This window comes from Chinchilla lanigera, unplaced genomic scaffold (assembly GCF_000276665.1).
Source record: "Chinchilla lanigera isolate Chin_1 unplaced genomic scaffold, ChiLan1.0 scaffold00014, whole genome shotgun sequence".
NCBI classification, from domain to species: Eukaryota; Metazoa; Chordata; class Mammalia; order Rodentia; family Chinchillidae; genus Chinchilla; species Chinchilla lanigera.
In genome coordinates this window covers 12,320,195-12,335,789 of record NW_004955415.1, presented here as the reverse complement: position 1 = coordinate 12,335,789, position 15,595 = coordinate 12,320,195, and the positions used below count along the sequence as shown (strand labels likewise).

Genomic DNA, 15,595 nt, shown 5'->3' with positions numbered 1-15,595 from the left:
ACCGGGAACCGAACTCACGACCTTGCGCTTGCCAGGCAGGCGCTTTTTGCCGCTGAGCTAAATCCCCAGCCCCAAACTGTTCCTTTCAATAAACCAGTAGACAAATGTACAAATAGATCCAGGTATTAGCATATTTTCTTGAACTAGCAGTTTGCAAACACTTCAAAAATTATTGAAAAATTACAGAATAATTCCTGCAAATAAAATTTCCCATTATTTCACTGCCAGTGAGTTGGAAGCTTACAATCTAAAACATAAACAAAAAAATTGGAAAGCAGTTACTTTTAAAAAGCAAAATTGGGCTGGAGATACAGCTCAGTGGCACAGCACCTACCTGGCAAGCGCAAGGTCCTGCATTCAGTTCCCAGTACCAATAAATAAGTAAACAGCAAAATTAAGTAAAGTGGATAATACAGAAACTCTGGAAAAAATGGAAGACTTACTTGTGAGTCAAGACTAAAAGAATATTAACAGGAAGATGCATAACATTGTGGTTATTTACAATGTTTCCTTACTGCTGTATATTCTATAGCTTAAGCTATATAGCCTAAGCTATACTAACTTTATTATAAAACGCTACCTTGGTTTTGGTCTCTGAAAGGAACTCAGGAAATCAGATAATTTGGTGATTTTAACCTGGATTCTGATGCTTACTAAAGGCTTTGCTAGAGTTTGGAATTCAAGAAAAGACAAACACCTCAACAAATATGTGTCATTTGCATGTGTTTGACTTGTCTTGTGTAATGTCTTGTCCTAGTGATATGCTAGAAGAGACAGTGAATATCTCTGGTGAATTTTTCTTTGTATTTACCTTATTTAAAGTAGTTTTCACTATAGAATAAGGAAACAATTCAGTGAGGTAGGGATTGAGAGTCTTTTTTCCCCATACTTTTCAGCATCATTTATTGAAAAGTTTCCTTTATCTATTGAATTGCTTTGGTACCTTTGTTGAAAATTATTTCACTGACATATGTAGTCCTATTTCTATGCACCAATCTGTTTTTCTATTATAGTGTCAATATTATACATTCTTACTTATTACAACCTTATAATGAATCTTGAAATCAGGTAGGTAAATCTTGCAATTCTTTTCTTCTGTATAAATATTTTTACTATATTTGGTCATTTATCTTTCCAAATAAAATAATCTTATCCCTGTCCAGGGAGATAAAGCCTACAAGGATTTGAATGGGATTGCACTGAATCTAAAGCAGGGAGGTCAGAGGTCATCTTATCGGTAGTGAAATTTCCCAATCCATGAACATGGTATATATGTCCATTTAATTAGATCTTTTAAAATTCCCTGAACTGTGTTTTGTAGGTTTTAGTGAAGAAATCCTCTATTTAAATTTTTATTCTTAATGGATATATAAAACATAAAGTTGTACATATTAAGGCAATGCTACATAATATTTAGATACATATGCACATTACATAGTGTTTGCAACAGCTCAAACATATCTATCTGTTCCAACATCTATCATTTCTTTATGAAAACTTTCAAAATCTTTTCTCCCAGATTTTTTAACTATATTGTACATTATTGTTACCTATACTCACCCTATCATGCAATAGCACTGCAGAACTTCTTGTTCCTCTATAACTGTATCTATCTCCCTCCACTCTCCCCAGCCCATGTTAACCACTATTCTCCTCTCAACTTCTGTGAGATCAGGCTTTTAGATTCTATATGTAAGATAATTTAGTGCCTAGCTTTCTGTGCCTAGTTTAGATCACCTAATATAATTTATAGTTTCATCTATGTTATCACAGATAACAGGGTTTTATCCTTTTATTGTTGGATAGTATTCCATTGTATATACATACCACAATTTCTTTATCCATTCTTTAGCTGATGAGCACTTAGACTGCTTATATTTCTTTGCCATTATGAAAGGTGCAGAAATTTTTTTTTCAATAAATTATCCCCACTTATTTGGTGTTCTTGGATGTCCTTGCAAGTAATATTGTATTGTTTTGTTTTCTGATTTTTCATTGCTAGTTTACAAAGAAGTTATTGGTTTCTTAAATATTACTTTGCTTTCAAAAATACAAGATTCAAAGTCCTCTATGCTCACACTATGTTGTGTGAGAATATAGTTTGAGAGTACTATAAGCCTGAACCAACTTTGCATAAGTTGAGGCTGCCATTATCTTGAGTGTATAGCTGAGAGAACCCATCCAAAAACAATAAACACTGATGTCTGCTTAAGTCTAGTAGTGATTCATTCATTCATTTGTATAGCAAAACACTCATTGTATATTTTTATAACATTTCATAGAGTAATCTCTATTTTTCTTTTTTTGGTACCAAGAATCAAACTCAGGACCTTGTGCTTGCCAAGCAGGTGCTGTGCCACTGAGCTATCTCCTTGGCCCTCATAGAGTAATCTCTAAAGGATGAGTAGAGGTTAGCTATATAACAAGAAAAGTAAAAAAAAAAAAAAAGTCAGGCAGGAGAAATAGCATGCATTAAGGTCATAAAAACCAAATTTGTGGGCTTCAAGTACTTGAAAAAGGCTAGGGAGGCTGGAAATGGGAAATAAATGGATGAAACTAACAAGGTAGGGCCCTGTAAACTACATTAAAGATTCTGGCTTTTACTTATCTTTGTACTTAGGAGCTATTAATGATTTTAAATAAGACAGTGACAAAATATCATTTGAACTTTAAATATTACTGTACTACTGTATGGAGAAGTGACTTATGACTGTTACAAATGGAAACAAGAAGGCCAGGTGGGAGACTATGGCAGTGTTCCTGGTCAAAAGCAGTGCTGGCTTGGATTAAAGGGAGTAAATATAGGGATAAATGCATGGATTGGAGATATTTTTAGAACATAGATTCATTTAATGATGGAATAGGCAGAATATAAGCTCCATGAGGGCAGGGGTTATTTTATTTATCATTATATTCCTCAGTGTCTAATAAGATCATTGCCTGGTAAGTGATAGATCTTTAAAAAATATTGTTGACTGCATAAAGACAATGGATGAAAGGGGATATTAAGAGTGATTTCCAGATTTCAAAATTAAGTAATTGTGTTGTTAAAGGTGTAATTTTATGAGATGTGAGAGACTAAAGAAGGGTGGATTTAAGAGAATTCTAGTTGTAGGCATGTCTGATATGAAATTCTAAGAAGCATCCTCATGTACAAATTGTGTGGTTGGATATATAATCACAATTCCATTAATATCTGATTTATTCCACTGTGATAATCTATTCAGTTGGGTAGGTCTCTATAAAACTGGCCATGATAAACTGCCTGATAGTTCTATATTGGCATGTGTTTGGGTTTGTGACTGAGTTAACCCTGACTTATTTTTCTTCCCAGTCTTTTTTCACTATACAAAACTTCCAGCACCGATACTGTGTTTAACTCATATTCACTGCACTCATCAGACTAGTCCTGGTATTGGGTTATTTTCTCCCTCTGTAATTCTGTTTGGTTTATTATTTATTTGGATGGGTTATTTTGTTTTTGTTTTTGTTTTTGTTTTTGTTTTTTTGTATTTAAGTTGCTTTCTCCTGATTGCATGCTCTCCATAAAATTTTTCTTTCCCAGTTCTGGAGATGGACCCCAGGGCTTTGTGTATGCCAAGCAAGTGCTCTACCATGGAGCTACATTCCCAGCTATCCATGGGAATGATTAATCTCAGTTTCTCTCACCATCTATCTTTGTCTTACAAACATTAAAATTTCAGAGGAGGAATGTTTAAAAGGATATAGTAATCATAACAAAATTGTTCAAGTTTAACATTATGAGTACATGTGAAATATTGTATGCCCACATGTAACTTAAGCATCCTATGGAGTCCTCAGCATTTTAAAGTTGAAACCAATAAAATACATGATGGTAGAACTTTTCTCTCCCACGAAAATAAAAATATTCCATGTCTTGATAGAGAGGTGGGTTATGGTTATATGGATGTATATGTTTTCTAAAACTCATTGAACTTAAGCCTCTTGTGTTTGATTGTCTATGAACTGTAATTCAATTTGAAAAGAAATTTAAGAAAATAAAACATAATATTCCACTCCCTTTTTCATGCCTCAGTCTCCCCTCAAGAGATCACTGATATTAATATTAGTTTTTGTACAACAGGGATCATTTTATAGTATATGCTATATATTGTCATGCAACTTAATATATAAGAATATTTATTCCTTAATAAGATCTAAAGGAAGCTTTCTATTTGAGTCCTTATAGGTCTACTATATACTTCAAATTTAGTAATTTTCTTTTTTTTTTTTATCCTGCTGTGGTATCTTCCTTATTGTCAACAGGTATTTATTTTACTGAGGATGGTGGATGGACAGGAGAATAGGAAAGGGGTTTCCTGAGAGTAGAAGAGGGCCTATTCATTTTCTGTCATTTCAGTACTTTCTTCCAACTCTAGGCCTATGGGACCCAAGAGATGGCCCCCTAGTCTGCTCTGGCTTTTTGGTTTGCAAACTCAGGCCCAAACAAGGATCTGTTTAAACCTGACCTAGTTCTAAAGTGTCCAGGCCAAGGACAGCTGTGGAGGCTAACTGTGCCAGGTTAACCGTGGAGGTAGGATTTTCATTTCATTCCTTAAAACATTTAAATGGTTGAAAAATCAAAATAGTAGTATAATAAGTATATATTAATAAGTCTTACTTCCATCCTGATCCTACTCCTATTTAACCTTGCTTCCTCTTCTCCCCCAGGTAAACATTTTATTAGTTTGTTAAATGTCTTCTCATTTCTTTGTGCAAATATGAAATTTTTCATATTTTTTGCAAACAAGCAAAATTTACTGCTCCACATTGCTCACAAAAAATAACAAACTATACACTGCTCTATATCGTACATATCCTGCTTTCTTAGTGTAATCTTTAAAAACATTTTCATATTCATAGAAAATTTCTTGCTAATAACTGCTTAGCATCCCACTGGGCTATTAACCAGTCAGTTTCCAGTATCGCAAGCAACTGCATTGAATAGTCTTTTACCTACATCATTTGTACATATGCTGCATATCTATAAGATGAATTCCCAAATGTGCAATTGGAATTACTAGGTCAAAGAATAAGTAGGTTTGTAATTTTGATAAGTATCTTCACATGAAGTTTTAAACTTCCAATTTTGAAATTATTTCAAATTTACAGAAAAATCAAAAGAACTATGTGAAGAACTTCAGCCAGATGCATTTATTGTCAAATTTGTGCTGTGCTAAATTTCTTGAATTGTTCTCATATATGTATATAAAAAATCATATTTATATATACACATATATGTATCATTCATATCTCTTTTTTTGTCTTTTCAAGACAGGGTCTCGCTATGCAGTTCAGGCTGGCATTGAGCTCACTTTGTAGCTCAGGCTGGTCTGGAACTCACAGCGATCCTGCCTCAGCCTCCTGAGTACTGGGATTACAGGCATGCACCACCATACCTGGCTCACCCATATCTTTATGTGTATATATTCTTGTCCTTCAGTATCCAGGATCCCCAATGGATACCAAAATCTGGGACGCTCAAATAGAGTGTAGTATTTTAAAATAATCTATACTCATCCTGCTATCTACTTTAAATAATCTCTAGATTATTTATAACATTTAATACAATGTATATTCTATTAAGTAGTTGTTATGCTGTGTCATTGGGAAATAATAAAATGAAAGAATATCTATATATGTTTGGTGCAGACGTAACTTTTATAAAAATATTTTTGATTTGTGGGTGCTTGAATCTATACATGTGGGACCCATAGGTACAAAGGCCTGGCTGTATATATGTGGGTGTGGTATGTGCTTACCTACAAGTGTGTGAGTGCACATATATAGACTATTTATATATGCAATTACTTTCTATATATATAGAATATATATGTGTAATATGCATACACAAATTATTTTTCATAAACCATTTGGGGGTAAGTTATATATATCATGCCTCTTTATTCCTAAATACTTCATTTTATATTTTCTAAAAAGTACATTCTTTTAAATAACTGAATTTCAATAATGAAAAATGAGAAAACCTAGCATTGATGTGATAGGATCGTCTCATGCATGGTCCATAACTAAACTTTAGCATTATTTTATAGTGTTTTTTTTAGTCAAAGATTACATATTGCATTTAGTGGTTATGTCTCCGAGTCCACTCTAATTTGAAACTCCCTTAGTCTTGCTTTGTTTATATGAAAGTGACACTTCCGTAGACTATAAGTCATTTATTTGACATAACGCCCTTAGCTTGTGGTCTTATGTTTCCTTGTTATTATATTTGGTATATGAGTTATCCATTGCTCTGTAAGAAACTATCCCAAAACCTAGAGGCTTAAAATAAACATTTATTATTTCATATGTTTTGCGGGTCAGGAATCTGGGTATGGTCTTTCTGGCTGCCTCTGCCTCACAATTCTCACACGTCTGCAATTAAAGTGTCACCTATATCTGTTGTGTTTTAAGGGTTGGCTGAGGAAGGATACACTTCTAAATGTGCTCACACAGTTATTGGTGAAATTCTGTTCCTTGTGGGTTGTTGGAATGAGAGCCTCGGTTTCTTCCTGGCATTAGCTGCAGCTCTACCTTAATCTCTTGTGTGGATGTCTATTTCCACCTGACACCTCAAAACATGGCAACTGACTTCCAGGAGGGCCAGCAAAAGAGAAAGCCAGAGAGGGAAAATGTGAGGGAAGCCGCAATCTCTTGTTGAGTGCTTTTATAATGAATTAAGTGTTAAATTTTGTCAAATTATTTTCTTCACCTATTGAGGTGCTCACAGCCCTTTTTATTATTTTCTTTTGAAAGAGCATCTGGATAAATTTCCCTGGCTGGTCTCCAACTTGCAATCCCCTCACCTAGGCTCCTGAGTAGTTGGGATGACAGGTGTGCACTACAGCATAAGTACTACTGTACAAAGTGAGGACCTCCTGTATGTACTTCACACCTTGTCTTTTAAAACTTATTGGATTTATTGAAGTATAATTTATATGCATTAAAACTTATCACTTAAAGTTATATAGCCAATAAATGCTGATGTTTACATCTAGGTAGCTACCACCACAATCAAAATACAGCACATTTCTATAACCTTCAAATATTCCCCCATCCCCTTTTAACAATTGATTTCTCACATCCCTAGCTCCAAGCAATGACTGATATGTCACTATAGATTAGTTTTGCCTCTTTCAGAATTTCATCTAAGTGGAATCCTATAACATGTGCTTTGTGCCCACTTTCTTTTGCTCAACCTATTTTTAAAATTCATCCACATTGTTACATGTGCAGCAGCTTGCTCCATTTGATTGCTGAGCAGTATTGCAATGTATGGAAATAACCCAATTACTTTCAAGTTGCTCTGCATTTGAGTTGTTCCTAGTTTACTCTGAATTAAGGTGATAAGAACAATCATGTACAAATGCTTTTGGGGACATACGTTTCTATTTCTCTTGAATACTTAAAAACAGAATTTTAAGGGGGCTGTAGTGTTGTATGCCTCTTATCCTAACCATAGCACTCTGGAAGGTGGAGACAGTAAAATCACAAACCCAACCTCAGCCTGGGTAACTTAACAGTTGAGTGAGACTTTGTCTCAAAATAAAAAATAAAAGAGCTGGGATGTAGCTCAATGAGAAAGCCCTTTGTTTAATCTCCAGAACTGAAAAAAAAAAAAAAAAAAAAGCAGAATGTCTGGCTCATGTAAAATAGAAAATATATGTTTTATGTTTAATTTTATAAGAAGTTCTAGAAATTATTTTTAGAGCATTAATGTAATTTTACATCCCCCTTTTCCTTTTTCTTTTTTTATTTCTTGAGACAGGATCTGTCTGTGCAGTTCCGGCTGGCTTTGAGTTCATTACATAGCCCAGGGTGGCCATGAACTCACAGTGATCCTCCTGCCTCAGCCACCCAAGTGCTGGGATTACAGGTGTGCACCACCACACCCGGCCGTTTTATATTCCTTTGGCAATGTATGAAGAATTCCACTTGCTTCACATTTTCACCAATGCTTCTTATTATCAAATTTTTACATGTTAGTCAATCTAGTGAGTATGCAACACTATCCCATTGTGGTTTCAATTTGTATTTCTTGTTGACTAAAGACACTGAGTATCTTCTCATGCAGTCACTGGTTACTTGTATATTTTTTTGAACTGTCCACTTAAATCTTTTTGTTTGTTTTCAGGTTAGTTGATTATCTTCTAAAACTGAGATATGTGAGTTTTTTTTAAAATGTATTCTGAATCTGAGTTCCTTGTCACATACATATCCTGTCAATATTTTGTCCCTTACCATCAGTTGTTTTTTTTCATTTTTTTAGTAGTATTTGGAAAAGGTGAAGTTATAATTCTGATAAAGCTCAGTTTGCTCCTTTTTTCTTTTATAGTCTTTGTTTTCAGTGCTGAGGATTGCACTCAGGTCCTCATACATGCTAGGAAAGTATTCAGCCAGTGGGCCACATCCCTTCCCCCTTATTCTTCGGATTCCTTATGTTCTATTTAAAACATCTTTGCCTAATGAAAACATTTTTATCTTGTGTTTTCTTGTAGAAGTTGTATGCTTTACCATTTATAATGTGATCTGTGGTTCATTTTGACTTAATATTTCTACTTGGTATGGACTAAGATGAAGATCCATATCTTTCAAAAGAAAATTTAGTTGACCCTTTTATGAAATTTGCCGAGAAGGCTATCCTTTTCCTCATTAAAAAGCTGTGGTGATTTCATCAAAAATCACTTGAATATGCATATATATGTGGGTCTTTATCTCGCTCTCTGCCTTTACACACACACACATACACATAAGCACATTATCTTCATTACTGTAGTGTTGGTAATAAAATCTTGTAATCAGGTAGTATAAGTTCTCCAACTACATATTCCCGTTTTTGACATTGTTTTTACCATTCTAGATTCCATAATTTTCATATAATTTTTGGTATCATCTTGTCACTTTCTTTTAAAAAGACTTCTAGATATTATTAGGGTTACACTAAAGCTATACCTTCAATTTTGGTATTTTCAATTTTGAATTTTCCAGTCAGTGAACATGATATATGTCTTCACTTTTGTTTCCAGTTTGTACATCTTCATGTTTTGGTAAATGTATTGCTTAGTATTTAATGCTTTCTGTTAGTCTAAATTGCACTTTAAATTTTTCATTTGTTAATATATACAAGTATAATAGATTTTTGGTACGGACCTTGCATCGTGAGACCTGAATAAATTGCCTTATTAGTTCTAGTACCTTTCCTAGCAGTCCTCTTACGATTGGCTACATTAACAAGCATGTTTTCATGAGTTTTTTTTTTGTTTTGGTTTCACTTTTGGTTTTTTGAAACAGGGTCTTGCTGTATAGTTCAGGTTGCCCTTAAACTCACTATGTAGCCCAGGCTGGCCTTGAACTTTGGGTGATCCTCTTGCCTCAGCCTCCCAAGTGCTGTGATTACAGTTGTGCACTACGATATCTGGCCATCATGTTTTCTGTAAATAAAGGCAGCTTTATTTCTTCCTTTGTCATCAGTTTTTTTCTCCCCTATTACATTAGCTAAGACTTAGAACTTCCAGGACAAAATTGAATAAAAACTTTTTTTGTTTTTATTTTGTTTTGTTCTTGAGACACTCACTATGTAGTTCAGGCTGGCCTTCAACTTGCTTATGTAGCCCAGGCTGGCCTCAAGAACTCATGGCAATCCTCCTGTCTCAGCCTTCCGGGTACTGGGATTACAGGTGTGAGCCACCATACCAGGGCTTTGTGTTTTGTTTTTAGAAACAGTGAAAGTGGACTTTGCCTTGTTTCTAATTTTTGCTTGAGAAAAGCATTTAATTTTTCACCATGAAATTTCCAGAGATACTAGTTAGCAGGTTCAGGAAGTTCCACTATTTTTAATTTATTGAGAGTTTTTATAATGAATAAGTGTTAAATTTTGTGGAATACTTTTGTACATCTGTTAAGATGCTCATATCACTTTTCTACTTTATTTACACAGCCTCACATCATTTGGGTTCACCCACCATTTTCGTAATACATTGGACATTTTATATTCCTACATTTGTTATGTTTACATTATACAATGACTTTTGCAAGTGTGTCTATGAAGACTACTGGTGTACAGTTTACTTTTTCTTTTGTTGCTTTCTTTTTTTCCACTCAATACTGAGAATCAAACCCAGGCCTTTGTGCATATTAGGCAAGTGCTCTACCACTGAGCCACATACATCCCAGCCTACTTGATTTACTTTGCTTATAATTTCTTTATTTAATTAGGTAGCAGCTTTTGATTTCATTGATTTTTCTGTATTGTTTGTTGGATGTTTTTAATTTACTCTTCTGACTTCTTTTATTTTATCAATAATGGGGATTAAACTCAGGGCCTTCTGCTTTTTTTTTTTTTTGGTTTTTGGTTTTTCTCCGGTACCGGGAACCGAACTCACGACCTTGCGCTTGCCAGGCAGGCGCTTTGCCGCTGAGCTAAATCCCCAGCCCCCTCAGGGCCTTTTGCATGGTAGGCAAGCACTATACCACTGAGCTACATGCCCAAGCTTTTTTTCCTAGCTTCATTGGTTATAGGATAGATTACTAATTTTTTATCTTTTTTCTAATGTAAACATGTAAATAAATAAATTTTACTCTGAACGTTAGCTATATTCAACTAATTTTGTATGTTACGTTTCCATTATAATTCAGTTTTATCTGACACACCTTGCAATTTCTTCTTTGACCTATGGATTATTTAAAGGTGTGTTAATCCGGGTGTGATGGTACATTCCTGTAATCCCAGCATTTGGGAGGTTGAGGCTGGAGGATCATCACCACAAGATCAAGATCAAGGCCAGCCTGTGCCACAGTGAGTTCAAGGCCTGCCATAACTACATAGTGGGAACTTGTCTCAGGAAAAAATGAAAAAAGGGTGTTGGTTTCCAAATATTTGAAGATTATCCAAATATATTTTTAACAATGATATATAATCTAATTTTATTTTGATCCAAAAATATACGCTGTATGACTTCTCATGGTATTCTTTCAAATTTGTTAAAAAGTTTTTATGGTAGAAAATATGGTCTATCTTAGTGAATACACTTGAAAACTGTATTCTGCTGCCAGGCGGAATGGTGGTGGTATACGCCTGTCATTCAAGCACTCAGGAGGCTGAGGCAGAAGGATTGATCTCCAGGAGCTCAAGGCCAGCCTGGACTACATTGTTCAAGGCCAGGGAGCCCTGTCTCAACCCCCATCACACACACACAAAAAAACCCTGTAATCTGCTATTAATGGTCTGCTTTTAGTAGTGGTTGTTAACAAGATCAGTTGATAGTGTTTTTCAGGCCTTTTGTATTTTCCTGACTCTGTCTACTTGTTCTATCAGCCACTGACAGAGCAGAGTTGAAATCTTTACTAATATGGGTTTTTCTTTCTCCTCTCACTTCTACTGGTTTTTATTTCATATATGTATTATTAAGTGCATACACTTTTGAAACTTTTCATTTTAAAATCACAGTAACTGCTCAGAAATTGCAAAAGTAATATAGAGAGGTCCCAGGTGTCTAACTTCTCCCATTATACTATCTTGTTATTATAGTACAAAATCAAAACCAAGAAATTTATATTGCTACAATCTGCAGGCCACACTGATTAAAAGCTTTTAAAATGTACTTATGTGTATGTATGTGCATAAGAATAGTTCTGTGTACAAAAAAATAATAATAAAATAAAAGAATAAAAAGGGGCTGGGGATATAGCTCAGCAGCATAAGTGCCTGCCTGACAAGCACAAGGTCCTGAGTTTGATTCCTGGTACCAAAAAAAAAAATAGTTCTGTGTAAAATGACCATACGTTAAATATGTTTAACTCTCTCGCCAGTCAAGTACAGAATGTTCCCTTCCCACAAATAATTTCTTCATGCTATCCACCCATCCATAACTCAAAAAACAGTAATCTGTTTATCACACTTGTAATTTTGTCATTTTGAAAGAGTACCATACAGTATGCAACATTATGAAACTTTTTTTTCACTCAATATCATGCCCTTGAAATCCACCAAAGTCACTGCAAGTATGAAGAGTGTTCTCTTTTTTATTACTGAGAGGTATTCCTTTACATGGATATGCCACAATTAGTTTAGTTCTTCACCTCTTCAAAAAAATTTGGGTTATTTTCAGTTCCGGGCTACTACAAATAAAGCTGTTATGGACATTGTATAGAAGTTTTTGTGATATAAGTTTTTATTTCTCTGACATATATGCCCAGGAGTACAATTACTGTATCATGTGGTAAGTCTGTATCTTTCCTGTTTTCTAATTGGACTTTTAAAATTACCATAACTGTTGAATTTGGAGAGTTTTTTGTATTTTCTAGACATAAGTCAGATATGTGGTTTGGAAATGTTTTCTTCCAGTTTATAGCTCAATGGGACTTTCGTAGAGCAAAAGGTTGCAATGTCAGTGAAGTCCACCTTAGGACTTTTTCTCTTGTCAACATATTTCTCTATAGATCACGTGTTTGGTAAGAACTTTTTATTTGCCCTAAGTCCTGAAGGTTTTCTTTTACTTTTCTTCTAAAAGTTTTATCATTTTAAATTTTACATCAGCATTTATCATCTGCTTTGAACTAAGTTTTGTGTATGGAATCAATTACTTCAATACTATTTATTGAATAGACTTCAGCTCCTGCATTGGATCACTTTTGGCCTGTTGTCAAAAATTGGTTGACTAGGCTGGCCATGGTGATGCATGCCTGTAATCCCAGCACTCAGAAAGCTGAGGTGGGAGGATTGACATGAGTTTGAAGCCAGCCTGGACTACCTAAGAGAGTTCAAGGCCAGCCTGCTCTACATAGTGAGATGCTGCCTCAAACAAACAAACAAGCAAATCAACAAACAGTGACCAAACAAAGATGTTGCAAGGGTTATGCTAAAGATTTGGGGAGTGTGGGAAGATATGCAATTTTATTCTTCAGGAAGTTAAAGTATACAAAACTTGGTGGCAACCCTCTGGACAATATAAAATGTAACCTTAGCAAAAAGCTATGTCATAGCCGGGTGTGGTGGCAGACAGTAGAAATCCCAGCTACTTGGGAGGGAGGCTGAGGCAGAAGGATTGCAAGTTCAAGGCCAGCCTAGGCAGTTAAGCTAAGTGTGTTGAGGGGAGGGTGCTAGGGATGTATGTCAGTGGTAGACTACTTGCTAGCATGGGTGAGGCCTGACGTTCAGTCTTCAGCACCAGAACAGAGCGGGGGTGGGAGAGAGGAAGAAAGGAGAGAAAAAAGAGAAGTCAGCTCTTTGGTAATATAATTATACCCTGAAGTAAAATTAATCATGAAACTTACTTTTGGACTCCCATTTATGTAAGCCAATAAATCATTATGACTTAAAAATCATTTGGCCTTACTGAGATGGGTCTATTTCTGGGTTTTCTATTCTATTTCATTGAATTATGTCTATTGCTTGGCCAGTACCATAATGTCGTGATTACTATAGCTCTATTATGAGTCTTAAGTTTAGGTGGAGTAATTCCTTTTATTTATTTTTTTAGTTATTCTAGAACCTGTACCTTTATATATAAATTTTAGAATAAGATTGTCAATATTTACCTAAAAAATTTTGCTCATATTTTGATAGGAATCATGTTAAAAGAGATCAAAATGGAGAGAGTTGACATCTTTATTAAGTCTCCAAACCATTAATGTAGGAGTCTATCTGCTTATTTCATTCTTCATTTTTTTTCACCAATATTTTGTAGGTTTCAGCCCACAAGTTCTGGGAAAATTTTGTTATACTTAAGTATTTGATCTTTCTAGCAATTTTTTTGGAACTAGGAATCGAACTCAGGGCCTCATGTTTGCCAATCAGGCGCTGTGCCTGAGCTATATCCCCAGCCCTTTTTTTTTTTTTTTTTGTTTTTTCTCCGGTACCGGGAACCGAACTCACGACCTTGCACTTGCCAGGCAGGCCCTTTTGCCGCTGAGCTAAATCCCCAGTGCCCCCCAGCCCTTTTTGAGCAATTCTAAATGGTAGGGGCTTCAATTTTAATTTCTACATGTTCATTGTTAGTATATAGAAATATAATTGATTTTTACATGTTAATCTAATATTCGGTGACCTTGGTGAAATTACTTATTAGTTCTTAAAATTTTCCTGTAGGTTCCTTGAGCTTTTCTTATGTAGGATATCAAGCCATCTGCAAATTGAACAGTTTTATTTCTTCCTTAGAATCTGTTTTGTTGATTTGTCTTTTTTTAACTGGCTAGAACTTCCAGTACTATGTTGAAAAAGAATAGTGAGAGCAGACATCTTTGCCTTGTTCTTAACCTTCGGGAGAAAAATTAGTCTTCCGTTAGTATAATGTTAATTGTGTATTTGTTTGGTTGCTCCTTAAATTGGGAAAGATCTTCTCATTCCTAGATTTCTCAAATTTTTTAAAATCATGAATGGGTGTTGAATTTTGTAAGATGCTTTTGACATATCAATGTACATATACATGTGATTTTTCTTCCTTGTTGATATGGTAGGTTACATTGATAAATTTTCAAATACTGAACCAGCTTTACATCTTCTGCTCATGATGTACAAGTCTTTTTACATTTTGCTGAATTCTGTTTATTTTTTGTAAAGGATTTTTGTAGGGATATTCATGAGTGATAGTGATCCTTAGATTTCCTTTTTTGTGCTGTCTTTTTCTGGGTTTGATATCAAGGTAACACTGAGTTTATAAATGAATTAGAAAGTATTATCTTCTATTTCTGGAAATCATGTGTTATGGTTGAAACATTGTGTCAACTTGGGGAGTCTAGAGCTTAGGCTAAGTGACTCAGCAGGGAGCCAGGGTGCTTACTTTGTATACATCCTGACCCTGTGGAAGAGGAGGGCATGGAGATTATGTGAGAGCTACAGGCCCCTTAGGTGGGGTAGCCTGTTTACAAAGTAAGGCAGGGAAGGAAGCTGCTTGCGCCATTCCTCCCTTTGCTCTGGCTGCTTTGCTGTTTGGCTGCCATTCCCTCCTTTGCTCTTGTTGGTTTGCTACCTTCTGCCTCAGAGCCAGCCAAGTATGGACTGAAACCTCCACAAACTGTACTCTAAATAAACCTTTCCTTCCTTCATTTTGGGCGTTGGGTATTTTATCTCAGCAACGAGAGAAAAGTAACAAACCATCATGTATATAAGTAGTGCTAAAGCTATGAATTCATGGGGTCAGGGATATAGCTCAGCAGCACAGCACTTGCTTGGTGAGCGCTATGTCCTGAGTTTGATTCCCATACTCCCCCACGAAAAAAACCCATGAATTCAGTTTATCTCCTATCCACAGGACTATCTCATAGATGATCCAATTCATATTGAGTAAATTTAGGTACCTTTTGCTTTTGGAGCAATTGACTCATTTAATCTATAAATTGCTGTTTTTGTGAATACGGTTGTTGATAATATTCTGTTTTTTCTTTTAATGTCTATAAAGCCTGTAGTGCTATTTCATTCTAGATGTTGGTTTATCAGTCTCACTAGAGCTTGTCAATTTATTGATTTACCAATTTATTTATTTATTTATTTTTTAATTTTAAAAATAAAAGGAGGAAAACATTAACAGACAGACAACCTTTTACAAAATAGCAAAAGAACAGTACAGACAATACA

General features: G+C 35.1%; 1 protein-coding gene across 17 annotated transcripts in view; it reads left to right on the top strand.

The window, feature by feature from the left end:
* Positions 1 to 15,595, top strand: part of LOC102028960 (protocadherin gamma-C4) — a 169,872-nt gene that overhangs the window by 109,004 nt on the left and 45,273 nt on the right. The gene's annotated exons all lie outside the window — the stretch shown is intronic.